Here is a 12,791-nt window from a genome sequence, read left to right as displayed (position 1 = left end):
TAAAAATGTAAATTCCTAGGGTCTTGGCTAGATAACCAGATTATAGCATCTTTAAGGTCCCTTCCAACCCTTACCATTCTATGATTCTATGATTTTAGTCACAATTACATTTTGCCTCTACCAAATAAATCTAACCTGACCCAGTAGCAGATACTGCAACAATATAGGAAAGAGCATGGGTGTTTCCCACATCAGAGCATATACTCTCAGAATGTAATTACTGTTATACCTGTTTAGTGATCATAACGTCATATTCTCTGAGGCCTCTATCAGGTCACAGTCCGTCTGCAGTAGCTTTTCCAAACTTATTCTTTGCAGTGTCCAGTTGCATAAAGCAACAAATTGCACCTTATTTAGTCTGAAGACTATTTAATAACCAGATGGCGTATGAAGCAGTGACAGTGAAATACTCCTCAAGTAATTTTTTTTTCTATATTCTGGCAATGTAGGTCTGAAATTATTTATGAGATGGAGGCGAGCAAGGTGCAGTTGCTGAAGAACTCGGCAGCCCCAGGTAGGAATGGTGCAAGAACACCTGGTCCTTCCAGGCCCCTGCTGGCTCTCAGCAATTTGCTGCTGTTGCATTCACCTGCTTACAAGTTACAGGCTTCCTTCTGCCTTCGGCACACAAGCACCAGCAGGAGAGACTATTGTCTGTCCACAGCAAAGCCAAGAGCAAGAAATGAACAAAGACTGGATTAAATTCAGAGGACAGCAATAACAAATGTTCCCCATCAACAACACATAATTAGGCCTTTGCAGGCTAATTATAGGGTTTCAGAATAAGAAAGTGCAAAGCCAATGTCCAAAGGTTAAAAAAAAAACAAAAAACAAAAAAACAATCCGTGACAGTCCAGCTGGACAGCAATGCCACCTGCCGGCACATTTCCCAGCACTGATTAACAAGGAAACAGGGACCAACTTTCCAACCAGGCCTCTCCCGACAAACACAGATTCCTCACTCTCACACTACCTTTCTCTCACACCACTGTCACCCACAGAACAGCTTAAGAATGGAGAGCAAGATAAACACAGCTGATGTTAGCAGTAGCGTTCAGTGCCTTACTGGAAGGCAGCACCAGTGGCCAGCGTGTTGGTATTAGGACAGTCGTCGTCTTAAATACTGTGCCTCTGCGATCGATGTACGCTTATCGGACTGGTATTAATGATGTTCTTCACGCTGCTTGAAAAGGCTCGAAAACTGCTCCCTTACAGCCCTTTGCATCATGTCCTACTGTCCACTCAGACAGCACTAGATGTTTCATACTCCTTGTGAATCACAATTTAAGACCGAAATTGAAGAGGCAGGAAAAAAAAACCTGCTCTCAACAGCCAAATAAATTATGATCTCTGCACTGGACAGTAATTTTGATCATTCATCTTGTCCAGAGATGGAAATGGAAGGCTGGCTGTTGGCCAATACTTTTAAGAAGTAGCTCCTCAACAGCTTATCCCCCTACAGTTTCAAATACGACCAAGTAGCAGACTGGAGGATTTTCAGGTGTGCCCAGGACCTTGTATCCTTCAGGAGGACCCACTACCACTTAAAATCCAGCCATTTCATAGAGTGCCCAAATGAGAGTGGAGCTCCCAACCTTGAGAGCTGAGCAAGAACTTTGGAAGCTTGCTTCTAAATATGCACAGTGAAGACCAAGATCCTGTTTAACCTGTACAACAAAGCGTATCAGAGCTCCATCCAGTGGCCAAGGCCCCCACCCGCACCTCACCCGAGCAGGTTACTGCAGCCCTTGACCCCTGCTTTTCCCCTGCCTATAGAGCTCACTCAGTTTTCCCCACTGCAGAGGATGACTGGGAAGCTTATATATTCCTGCAGTGCGACACATCCAGGTACATCAAAACAGCACAACTTGCCTAAGGTTAACCACACTCAGTACTGAACGGGTATTGGAATTGCAGGCCCTGCTCAGCACTGCAGAACGATACATCTTAGCTCAATGGAGGCGAGTACTTGCAGGAGAAAGTGGTATTTAATAAGCATTTTGTCATCTTGATCTCTTGTACATTTTTGCATGGGCAAAGAAGTCAAGTTCAGGCAAATCACAAAGGAAACAAGAGTAACAAAGAACTGCACTGCCCACGAGAACTGGCTGAAGCACTTCATTACTTGCATCAACCACTCCTTAATGTTTGGGGGTTTGCCCATCTTCCCTGTGTAAGAAACAAAACTTATGTAACTGTGCTCCATTCCCTTCCCACAGCTTTTGAGACTACTACCAGTTGTATCAAGTGTGGAGAGATCTTCAGAAATTCTTGGATCCTTTCCCGCTTCATGACAATTACTCACTAGATCCAGGAGGTCGAAATGAACACCCTCCACCATGGGACTGATGAAAACCACACAGCTATTTTATATTTATGCCTGCCTGACTACAGCACACAAGCAGGAGGCAGGACTAGTGTGGTACCAAGGGCTTAAAGAGCAACAGGCACAAATCCTAAGAGATCGAGCCTTACCAATTCTGCTGCTTGTGGCACAACTTCTCATGAACGGCACAGAATACTTAGAAAGAACGGTGCCAAGGAGGATGGGCATGGCGGCAGCGGCTCAGAGAAGATATCTTTCCCCTCCTTCCCACCCCCGTGATTTCTGTTTCTGGAATTTCTGTTGTTAAAAAAAAAAATCAGTTGAGTTCTGAGTCCCAGAATGGAAAATGGTGCAGAGACGCAGAAAGTGGGTGTGATAGAGAAGACTGTCACGCACACACAAAAATGTACGTTTCACATCTGCAAGACTTCTATTATTCAGCATTTTAGCAAGAATCTCAACTTGTCCAGCCAGGTAAGCTTCTGCAGCCCCTTCCTTATCACCTGACCTCTGCCCCACTCCATGATGTCTGACAGCAGCAGTCTCCCTCTATCCCTACCTCATACCTTTTCTATTTTTCTATTGTTCCAGCCTTCATCTTCCCCCATGATATGCACTTTTTTGAGACCTGGTAGCAAGGCTCTCTGTCAGCTATTTGCATATCAGGTCAACATCCCACACTGCTTCACAGTTCCCTCACACAAATTTCTCTGTCTGTATTTCATCACATTTCTCTACATCTCTTACCTTACTACCATAACCTTCACAACTGGCTCCATCTTTTGTTCAGCTGCCATGATAGTAATCTGAAGCAGTTTTAAGAAGCTATGCTTTAGTGAAAGGTCAACAAAATGAATTTCATTCCTGAGGTAGCAAGGCATGGACAGTTACTCCGGCTGTATGGGCCTGGGGTCACCAGGGAGACTGCAATCTGTTGGCCAGCTCCACACAGCAACCTCAGAGACACTCGGTCCCCAGAAGATGCACGTAATCTCAGTGCTCGTGGGGAAAGACAGGGAAGGGAAGGAGGCAACATGAACTCAAACCTCTTTAGAAAGGCGAGAATCTATACGGAGATGGGTGGGAAAGAAAAGGAGGCTTATAAAAGCACATCTGCTGGGAAGTTTCAGACAGCACTCGTAACTGGCTGGGCAGGAGAGAATAAAACTGAATCACTGCCACAGAACTTAAGCAGCCTGGCTTTCTAAAAGAAATGATAGCTCAGAAATACACGCTGGCATAGAAATACTTTGAAGTGTCACCAAAGCATATCCAGCGTGTCAAAACCAAATAGGAAAAATTCCTCTGTCCTGAAACAGCAAAAAAAAAAAGTTTGGGTGGTGTTTTGTTGTTTTTTTTTTAAGTCTGACTCATTTTTGTACAGTCAGAGTTGGCAACTACCAAAACCCCAAAAGATTAAAACAGGAACAGACCACATCATCTTACTAAAGATCCTTGGCCTCTTCCATACTAGCATGGAACAGTGGAGGAGTTTTACTGTCTTGACCAAGCTTGAATAAGGCAGCAAAAAGCAGATTATTTCAATTAAGTCTGAACACAGTTCTTTACAAGTGAGATCTCTGGGTTTCCCATTCCTGTTTGCTTTCTGTCTTCCAAATTTCTAGGTTTTTTTCCCTCTCCTCCTAAATTTTCAGGAAATTATACTATCTTTACATATAACCTAGGGAATGGCAAGGATGTTAGTGCCTTCTAAGAGTATGTTTGAGATTAACCTTGTTAAGAGAAGTCCAGAGATAAAAGCTGCTTATCTGAGCAAGATGCTTTGACATCTCTAGGTAGAAGATACCAAATTAGCATAAATCAAAGCACAATCTACATGAAACAAAGAAGGAGGGGTTTTGTTTGTTTGTTTCTTCCCCTACTGACATTTCAGAACAGTGCCTGTAAATAAAGCTTCCATCACCACATTAAAAGTCTGGGAAACTGCAGTTCTTACCTATGTGTTTTCGTGTTTTATGTTCATAAGGATGTAAGGACTTCCTCCTCTGATCAGAACTTTAGTCTCTAAAAAGTTGCATCTCTACAATTGCAAAATGTTTCACAAAAAAACAACCTTAGGGAAGAGACAGGATTCGATCACCTTCAGAAGGTTTCACATGTCAAAACAGTTCTAAAATTACCCCTTGTGCAATGGTACAAATCTTCAGATTTACTTAAAACACCACGGCAGACAGAGTTTTCTGTTTGTTTGCTCTTTAATGAACTCCCCACACTCTGACCACTGTACACCTGATATTCTTGTCAAGGTTAACCACCCTTGATTCCTTTTCTTCAGGCATTCCTGAAATGTGGTTCCCAAGAAGCACTTGCTACACAAGGGGTTCAAGTGGAATTCCCACATCAGGGTTCTGTACACAGGGGCCTGCTGGGTAATCAAAAGTCAAGACTCCTGAAGGAAGCGAGCCAGAACTGAGCAAACTACCACAGCTCACACACGCAAGTTATGCTGTGGTCTAGCTGCACATCCAGACCTGTCTCAGAGTGGACTGTCAACACACCTGGAGAGTCACTGTCACTGCCTGCCCTGGCATCATTCCTACGGCTCTCTCTCTTTACATTAGACTAACACATTGGATACGTGCCTTGCCACACTTCCGACAGAGAAAGATTTGATACACAGCTCACGGGATCAGAAAGGCAGACCAGAACTCCAGAACTTTTAGGTCTAGGAACTGCAGCTCCAGATGTCAGGGGTAAACCATCTATTGTGCACTGCCTTTGAAAAGCTGATTCAGATAAACAAAACCAGAGACCATTCCTGCGTCTATTTTAGGATAAAAATAATTCAGCTACCATTACTGCTCTAGAGTATTTTACTGTTAAACTTTCTAGTGAGAGAGAGCAATAAACTGTCCAGAGAAAGATCGTATCTCAAACTCTGAAAGAAAATTATATATAAGTGAATGAACTGTCAAAAAATCATTTATGTAAAAGCACGTTCTATTTACAAAGGTCAACTTGCTCTTTAGGACAAGTAAAACCACTACTGGAAAAAATATACATATAGAAACGCCTCATCTTTCAAATAGACATTTACAAATACTCCGCTTTGCTTAAACTACTAGAAACATTAAGACATTCGAAATTCAGAGCGCGTTCTGCATGCAGTTAGGACAGAAATTACATTATTGGACTTTGGCGTGTCATTTCTTATCATTGTCACTGACACACTCTTAGGCTCTTCTGTAACACCACAGCCTGGCTATTACCTTAGGATCTCAAAAGGAGGACATGGATCTTCATTAACAAGTTATCAGTTACTCTTTGTTTTGCCATTAAAATAGGACATCCCGACTGTCTTCTCAGCAGGAGAGTCTGGTCTTGTCAAACTTGGTGTCCTCTTCCCTGAGTTTCCCTTTAGTGTTTTGCTAGGCATGATGATCGTTGGCTTAGTATTTAAAAGTCCTTGGTCAGCACTCTTCCCATTATAAGGCAGAGTTCAGAAATTCGAGGAGTTCTGCACGGTTCCGGTCTCTCTGCAGAGCAGAAAAGCAGAGGCAGCAGTTTAACAAACAGACCTGCACTCAGCGGACCAAGGCTGCATAACCCTGCTTTCCGTGGGGCCTTCACATCTCCGCACACCGCACAACAAACACCACCACATTCAAACAGCTGGGTATGACCAGGTACCAGATTGGTGTGAGTGCCTGGAGGAACTGCACGGCAATGGGTACTCAGGAGTGATGCTATAGGAGACAAGCTGTCGCTGTACTATTTCGCGATACATTTTCTAGGTGGCTCCCTGTGGAGGCTCCGTTGGGTTGTCATCATGTAGCTCACAGCCTGCTCAGGAGGGAACTCGCCAGCAGAAGAGATGCAATTCTCTGGTGTCTGAGGCAACTTTCACTGTACACACAGCAAGTCTTATGCTTTGAGAAGTATCATTTTTTTCTATTCATAAGCATCAGTTTGCCGCACAACAGAAAGGGAACCATGAATTTAGGTTCTTTCTTCACATAACAGATGGCCCAAACAGACAAAACACTTGTTTCCAGTGTTTTTAAAAATCACAATTTATAAAACAATGATTGAATCTTAAACTATTGTGCAGAATGGAACTTGTTCAATTCAGCATGTTCATGACCATGAACACCTATCAGAAGAGGACCAATATCAAATATTTGACACCAAATACTGTAAGAAGCAGGTTACTGGGATAAGGCTAGAAAGCGTTCAGTGTAATTTAACACAAACATCAGTGCCACAGAAAGAAGATAATGTATTTTTGATCAAATTTAACTTGGAATGCTCAGGTCTGTTTTGGTAGCTATAGAATGAACTGTTACGGCTGAATCTGAATCCACCAAACTGGATACCTCAGCGAAGTATCACTTTTAACGCCTAGTGACTAGTACCAGAAGCCCTCTGCAGATCCCTCCAAGGTGTGGAAACTGCTGAAAAGAGTGAGCGTGTTGTTTAAGTGCTGAGTCCCAACACGCACAGCAATATCACAAAATGCTATTCATTACATCTATTTCCCTGGGTATCTCAGCAAAATCATCTGACTGCTTTGAGAGAATGCATGAGTACGTGGTCCTAGTACCACTATCATCTTTTTTTAATTCCTCTCTAAATAACGGCTAGTCTCACAAGCATTAGAAAAACACAGTAAAGCAGCAATTACTACAACTGATCACAAGAGACTGGAAGAAGATGAGGACAATTAAAACCAGTGCAAATTAAATCAACAGAGAAAGCCACAAACAGCAAAACATTACAGACTGGAATTCTAAGAACCTGCACAAGCATCCTTTGGTTTGTCTACCCATGCCCGAGCATTCCACTCTAACACAAAACCTGCCAAAAGAATGAATTTAAAATTTCTCAGATGGCATCATAGCCACATTAAAAGCTACAATCAATTTACAACTCCTCACTGTAAGAGCTACTCTTCTACAAAAGACTACTATTAGAACTCTTACCTCTTTATCCTGCTTAGTCTTCTTTATTTTCATCTTAATTTTCTTTCCAGTTATCATGCTGTAGTTCTCATTCTTCTTTTTGTTTTTAAAGAACTAAAATGAGATCACACATTAGAAAGATGCAAGAAACACGTAAGCTTTGCTTTATTTTGTAATGTTACAAATCTTCAATAAAATTACAGACAATAATATTTTATGCTTCCTAACTGTCCAAAGCAATAGGTTTCTGTTTGCTGATGACAAAATTGGTGGTGGTATCAACATTTTTACGACAGGACAGACTAAGTGTTTAGATAAGAAATATAAAGGGACTTCAGACTCACACACGCATACCTTTGAAAGCTGGACAGGTCCTGTTTTCTCTCTCTTTTTCTTCTTTTCTTTCTTTTTCTTCATTTTGTTCTCTTTTTTCCTTTTCTACAAGTATAAGACATGTACTCTTACGCTTACAGATTTACAAGGGCAATAAAAAGAAACCCATGGGTAGCTCTTCACACTTCCGGCTAGTCAAGACAGCCGCTACTGCTTGCCCTTACCACTGCTGAACAGGTACTATCTGAAGTACACAGAAAGTAATGCAGCAGAGTTAGCAACCCTTGAGATCTTGAGAAACAGAAATAGTCTGATCCCTGATTATCTCTCTTTAAATGTAACCCTAATATATAAAATCTCTGAACAGAAGGTCCTAATAAAACAAAAAAGAAAAATTACAACAGCAAGAATCTACCACTCACTCCGACTACAAATACTTTCTTCTAACAGAAATTGTATATAGTTATCAAGACTCCCCAGTTCTCTTTTCTTCACAGACTACTCTAAATTCTAGCTGGACCAGCAACGACTGGCAAAAGGAACCTTTAAAATATTTCTCCTCTAGTATACAGTCAAGTATACGCCAACCTGTCAGCTCCTCTGCTGTAACCCTAAAAGTGCAATTCAGATTTACATAGCCACAGACAAAAGCATTACATCTTACATGACACTGAAGGTTATCGAAATGCAAAGAACTACTTTCAGTTCTTTAAGTACTTATTTCTCTTAGTAAATGTTTACCTTTTTGTTGTGTTTTTCTTTTTTCTTTTTCTTTGATTTAGACTTTGGAGAATCTGAAAAAAACACCAAACCTCTAAATTTAACATTCCGAAAAAGGCACTTGGTTTTACAGATAAGGCACATAGAAACGTAAAACGTAGGAAGAAAATGCTTTAATTCAGCTATATATATTAGCACTGGTTGAAACTAACCCTGAGCAAAGCAACACATTAACTTACTGCCACTTACTGGTCTAACGCAGAAACTGAAAATACCCAATTTACTCACCAATTACTTATACCAATATATTATATTAATGGGGACAGTACTTCTCTCTTCTTTCTGCAGCTGTGCTCAACAGATTGCAAATATTGGTTTTATAGCCAGGGATCCTGACTTACAAAGAAGGCAACAAGAAGTACTGTTGGGGCTGACAAACCACTGAAAATATTATCACTGTTCAAGGCAAATGAAAAACTTTTCATACTTACTCAGCTCACCTTCCGACTTCAAGTTTTTAGTAAATTCTGTAAAGAAGAAACTCGCAAGTTCTATAAGCAAATCACAGGTTTTAAAGACTACCTTGTGGCTGGTATGTGAGGAAGCAGATTTTGAAGCACCAGCTTTGACTATGGGGCCGTAACCCTAGAGAGACTGTGAAATAGCTTACTAGTCTTCCAACAGACTGCCTTCAAGCTATCGGCTCTGCAGCTTCTTTACAATAAATTCCAAGCAATAGGTAGCATTAGGAATGTACAAGAGCACAGCCAGACTCCAAAGTTAGAAAAGTCTAAGGTAAGACCGCCCAAGCCATCTTCTTTTGGCCTCCTAATGATAAATGCAGCACAAGCACGTCAGAAGAAACTATGAAAATGGTAATTCTATCAGCACATTCAGCCTCTTGGTAACAACGGACCGGACTAAGCACCCACAGGGGACGGTATGCCTGGCCAGAGGGCTTTTACAAATGTTTGGCAACGTCAGGAAAGCGGTACATTCAAGAAAACTGTGTTTCCTCCGAGAGACTGAAAATCAGTACGCTATGCTAAACAGACACTTGCCTGGTTTTATCCCTTTGCCCACATCTCTTCCAGAATCAGTTTTTATCTCCCACCATCCTAGCCACGGTTCTCATGACTGCAAACCCTGGAAGAATTTCTCTAGGTTTCTGCACTGAACCATTGACTTCCTAGGCTAAGCCAGGCCATCTTTTCCTCCTGTTCACTCTTTTCGAGTTGACATCCCTCACCACCTGGCCTACTCGCTAGCTCAATTCATTTCCATACTCAGCCATCCTACCTCCCTGCTACTAGCACTGATTTGCCTGCTTGTCTCCTGTCTGAGGGGAACCCCTTTGCCAGCTCCATGTAACAAGCTGCATTCCCAGTTTCTATATCCCGATGTCTCTGTTTGCACAGCAAAATGCGTCCTTGCTGCATTCAGGTTAGCTTCACTTTCCATCTAACCTATGCTAGCAGCAAGGCTGAGGAAGGTGCACAGGGCATACAGAAGACAGCTTTCCCCCACTTTCCTCTCAGTTTTCCCAGGCACTGCCCAGTGTCTAACAGCCAGTGTTACAGCTCCACTCATTAAATAAGCAAGGAGAAACACAGATATAAAAAAGCCACAAGAAATCTCCGTTTTGCTATCCCAAGGAACGTTAACTCCACTCCCGCTGTACCCGACACATGAGACTGGGGCTACCTTCATCATTCAAGGTCTTTAACTGGAATAGTTGTACAAGCTATTCCACTGTTCTGCTATTAGGATGTATTTTTACTAATTCAAATTCTTCCTGTTGCAATTTATGGTCATTATTCCTTGCTCTGAAAGTCACAGAATAATTTTTCACTCCCTCTCTATAGTGGAAACTACCTACATCTACATACCCATCTTAGCTCAGTTACCTCACCTCTTTTCTTCCCTAGATGGAGTAAACAGAGTTGTTTAAACATGCCCTTGCAGGACATTTTTGCTAGATCATCTGCTCTCCCCTGTGAATGGGAAAACTTAGGGAATTTTTAGCTGTGAAGTTTTAGCAAATCTCTTAGCAACCAGACTGAGAACTTGAGCCTAATTCAGAACAACTTTTCCCTCAGGTCCGTTTCTCGACATCCCTCCAAAAGGTGACCCAGACAGCATGCCAAGCACATTCACACAGTGAGTGCCTGACATGACATTTTAATTCTTTTTAGAAGTTTTCTAGAGTGTATCACATGGGATAAAATTCATTCAAGAAGAAAGGAAGACGTCCCCCCGTCAAATGTACAAGTTCGCAGGTCTGAATATTTTCAGAATTTATTTACGTCAGATACATTGAATCAAGCCACTGAAGTAGGAGAACAAGTAGTATTTCCATACAGATGTAAATCTGATTCACAAGAAGCAGAAATAACTCTTTGTTAAACTGCGGAACACACAGTCACAAACATAAAGTACTGTGCCAGATCATGAAGTTCAGTGTTTAGCCTGACACTTTTTAATACAAAACAGCAATTTGGTCACTTTACCTGCAGTGATACCAAATATTCTGATACAGAATACCAAAACAATGCAGTCCTGATATAATCAGCAATACATTCCCTTCGATGTCTCAAGTTATACCCATAGAAAAAATCTGCACTTACTCCCAGATAGCTTCTACCCCAAGTCCTCTAAGTAAGCAGCAGCTTAGTATGGAAAGTCTTCGTCCTGTAATGCTTGCACATGTGTTCCCATTGAACTTGGTCATTGGTATTAATAAACTTCACCCAAGCCCTCAAAGCTAAATACTTGAAATGTTAAGACCAAAATAAGACTAAGTCAAAAACCCCAACTCTGGTCTAGATAGATGGGTCAGGTAGAAAAGATCTGTGTTTTTAAAGTGTAACAAATACAGAATTATAAATATATACAGCATTGTTACAAAGTAACACTTATTTGAATGGCTGTTTCTATTCTCAAGTGATTTAAATTAACACAGGAACACTGCACACTGTGCGCAGGGGTACCTTAACACAGCAATTGGAAAGGGTTATGAGGGAACCACTCTGAACATGCAGTACTGGTATGCTACACTGTCCCTCTGCGGTGGCTTAGCCACATTTAAAATAAGCTCTAAATGCTTCCAGGAGTGCTATCAACACTGGTAAACATCCTGTGTATGCATGGAGGTAGCTTACCTCTACTACTTGAAGACGACCTTGATGACGAGCGTGATGAGGAGGAAGAAGCGGATGTAGTGCTAGAAGACGATGTGGATGAAATGGATGATGATCTGCTTCTACTGCGTTTCCGCTTCCTTTTTTCTTTTCCTTAGGACAACACAAGGCAACAGTGACAAGCACGCTGGTAACTACAGTCTACAACAACGACTCTTCACAGAACTTAACCACAACGAACCCCTGTTCTGCAGGGGCGGCGGGGTTTTTTTCCCCCTCTTCCAGTGCTCCATGGTTTATTACCATTAGCAGGTGACAGCGCTCTGCACCTGGGTCAGCCGTGGCAGCTGACCCAAGGGGTAACGCCACAGCACCGAAACAGCGCAGCGAGGCCTACCTCCGACTTCCAGCTCTGCCTGCGAAGCTGCACACAGCGTCCTACTCTTCTCATCCTTCCCGCTGTCCATGTCTAGCGAAAGACAACAGCACGTTCAGCAGCATCATTTCCAAAAGACGTTCGACAACATAATTTCCATTTTTTGGGGAAGAAAAAGGCGCAGCGCGGCGACAGAGGACAGCGACACGCCCCAGCGCAGCCCCCCCGTCCCCGCCGCTCCCGCCTCACGGCCTCACGCTGCGGTGAAGCACCAGGCCAGGCTCTCGGCCCTCTGCGTCGGGGCCAGAATCCCGTTCCCGCGCCACCTCCCGCAGCCCAGGCGCGGAGTCCGCCCCAGCCGCCGCACCGCACCGCAGCAGCCCGCCGGGCCCGGCCGAGCAGGGAGCCCTAGGGCCCGCGGCCGCCGGGAGGGCCCCGAGCCGGGCCGCGCCGCCATTTCCTGGGGGAAGACGGGCTCCCGCCCCCTCCCCGCGACCGGGCTCGGCGCGGCGGCTCGCAGGACCCCCCCGCCCGGGCACCCCGGGAGGGAGGCGGCCGCTCCCGTCCCGGCTGCCCGCCCGCCGTCGCGCTCACCGAGGGGCGGCCCGGGCCGGCCGCGCACGGCTGCGACCCGGAAGTGCCGGCCGCTTCCTGCCCGGGGAGCGGAGGGTGGGGGTCGGCCTGCGGGCCCGGCCCGGCCCGCGGGGGCTTCCAGGGGCCGAGGCCCCTCCGCCTTCCCCGGGCTTGGCTGGGCGGGCGCTTGGGGCGTCCCGCCGCGGGGCCCTGCCCGCCGGCCCCGAGCCCCGGCGAGTTTTCCGTTCTTGTTTTTAAAACACCGCGCTCTCGAGCGTGAGGTAATCGCGGGACACTGGAAGCAATTCCTCCCTTGCCGGCCGGGTCTGAAACAAACCCAGCGTCAGCTGAGCCCCAACCCGCTCCGCACGGAAATCGCCTCCTGGTTTGACTCTGATGGA

This window comes from Opisthocomus hoazin, chromosome 2 (genome assembly GCF_030867145.1).
Source record: "Opisthocomus hoazin isolate bOpiHoa1 chromosome 2, bOpiHoa1.hap1, whole genome shotgun sequence".
NCBI lineage: Eukaryota > Metazoa > Chordata > Aves > Opisthocomiformes > Opisthocomidae > Opisthocomus > Opisthocomus hoazin.
The sequence above is the reverse complement of the archived record's forward strand: the minus strand, read 5'-3'. Positions refer to the sequence as shown.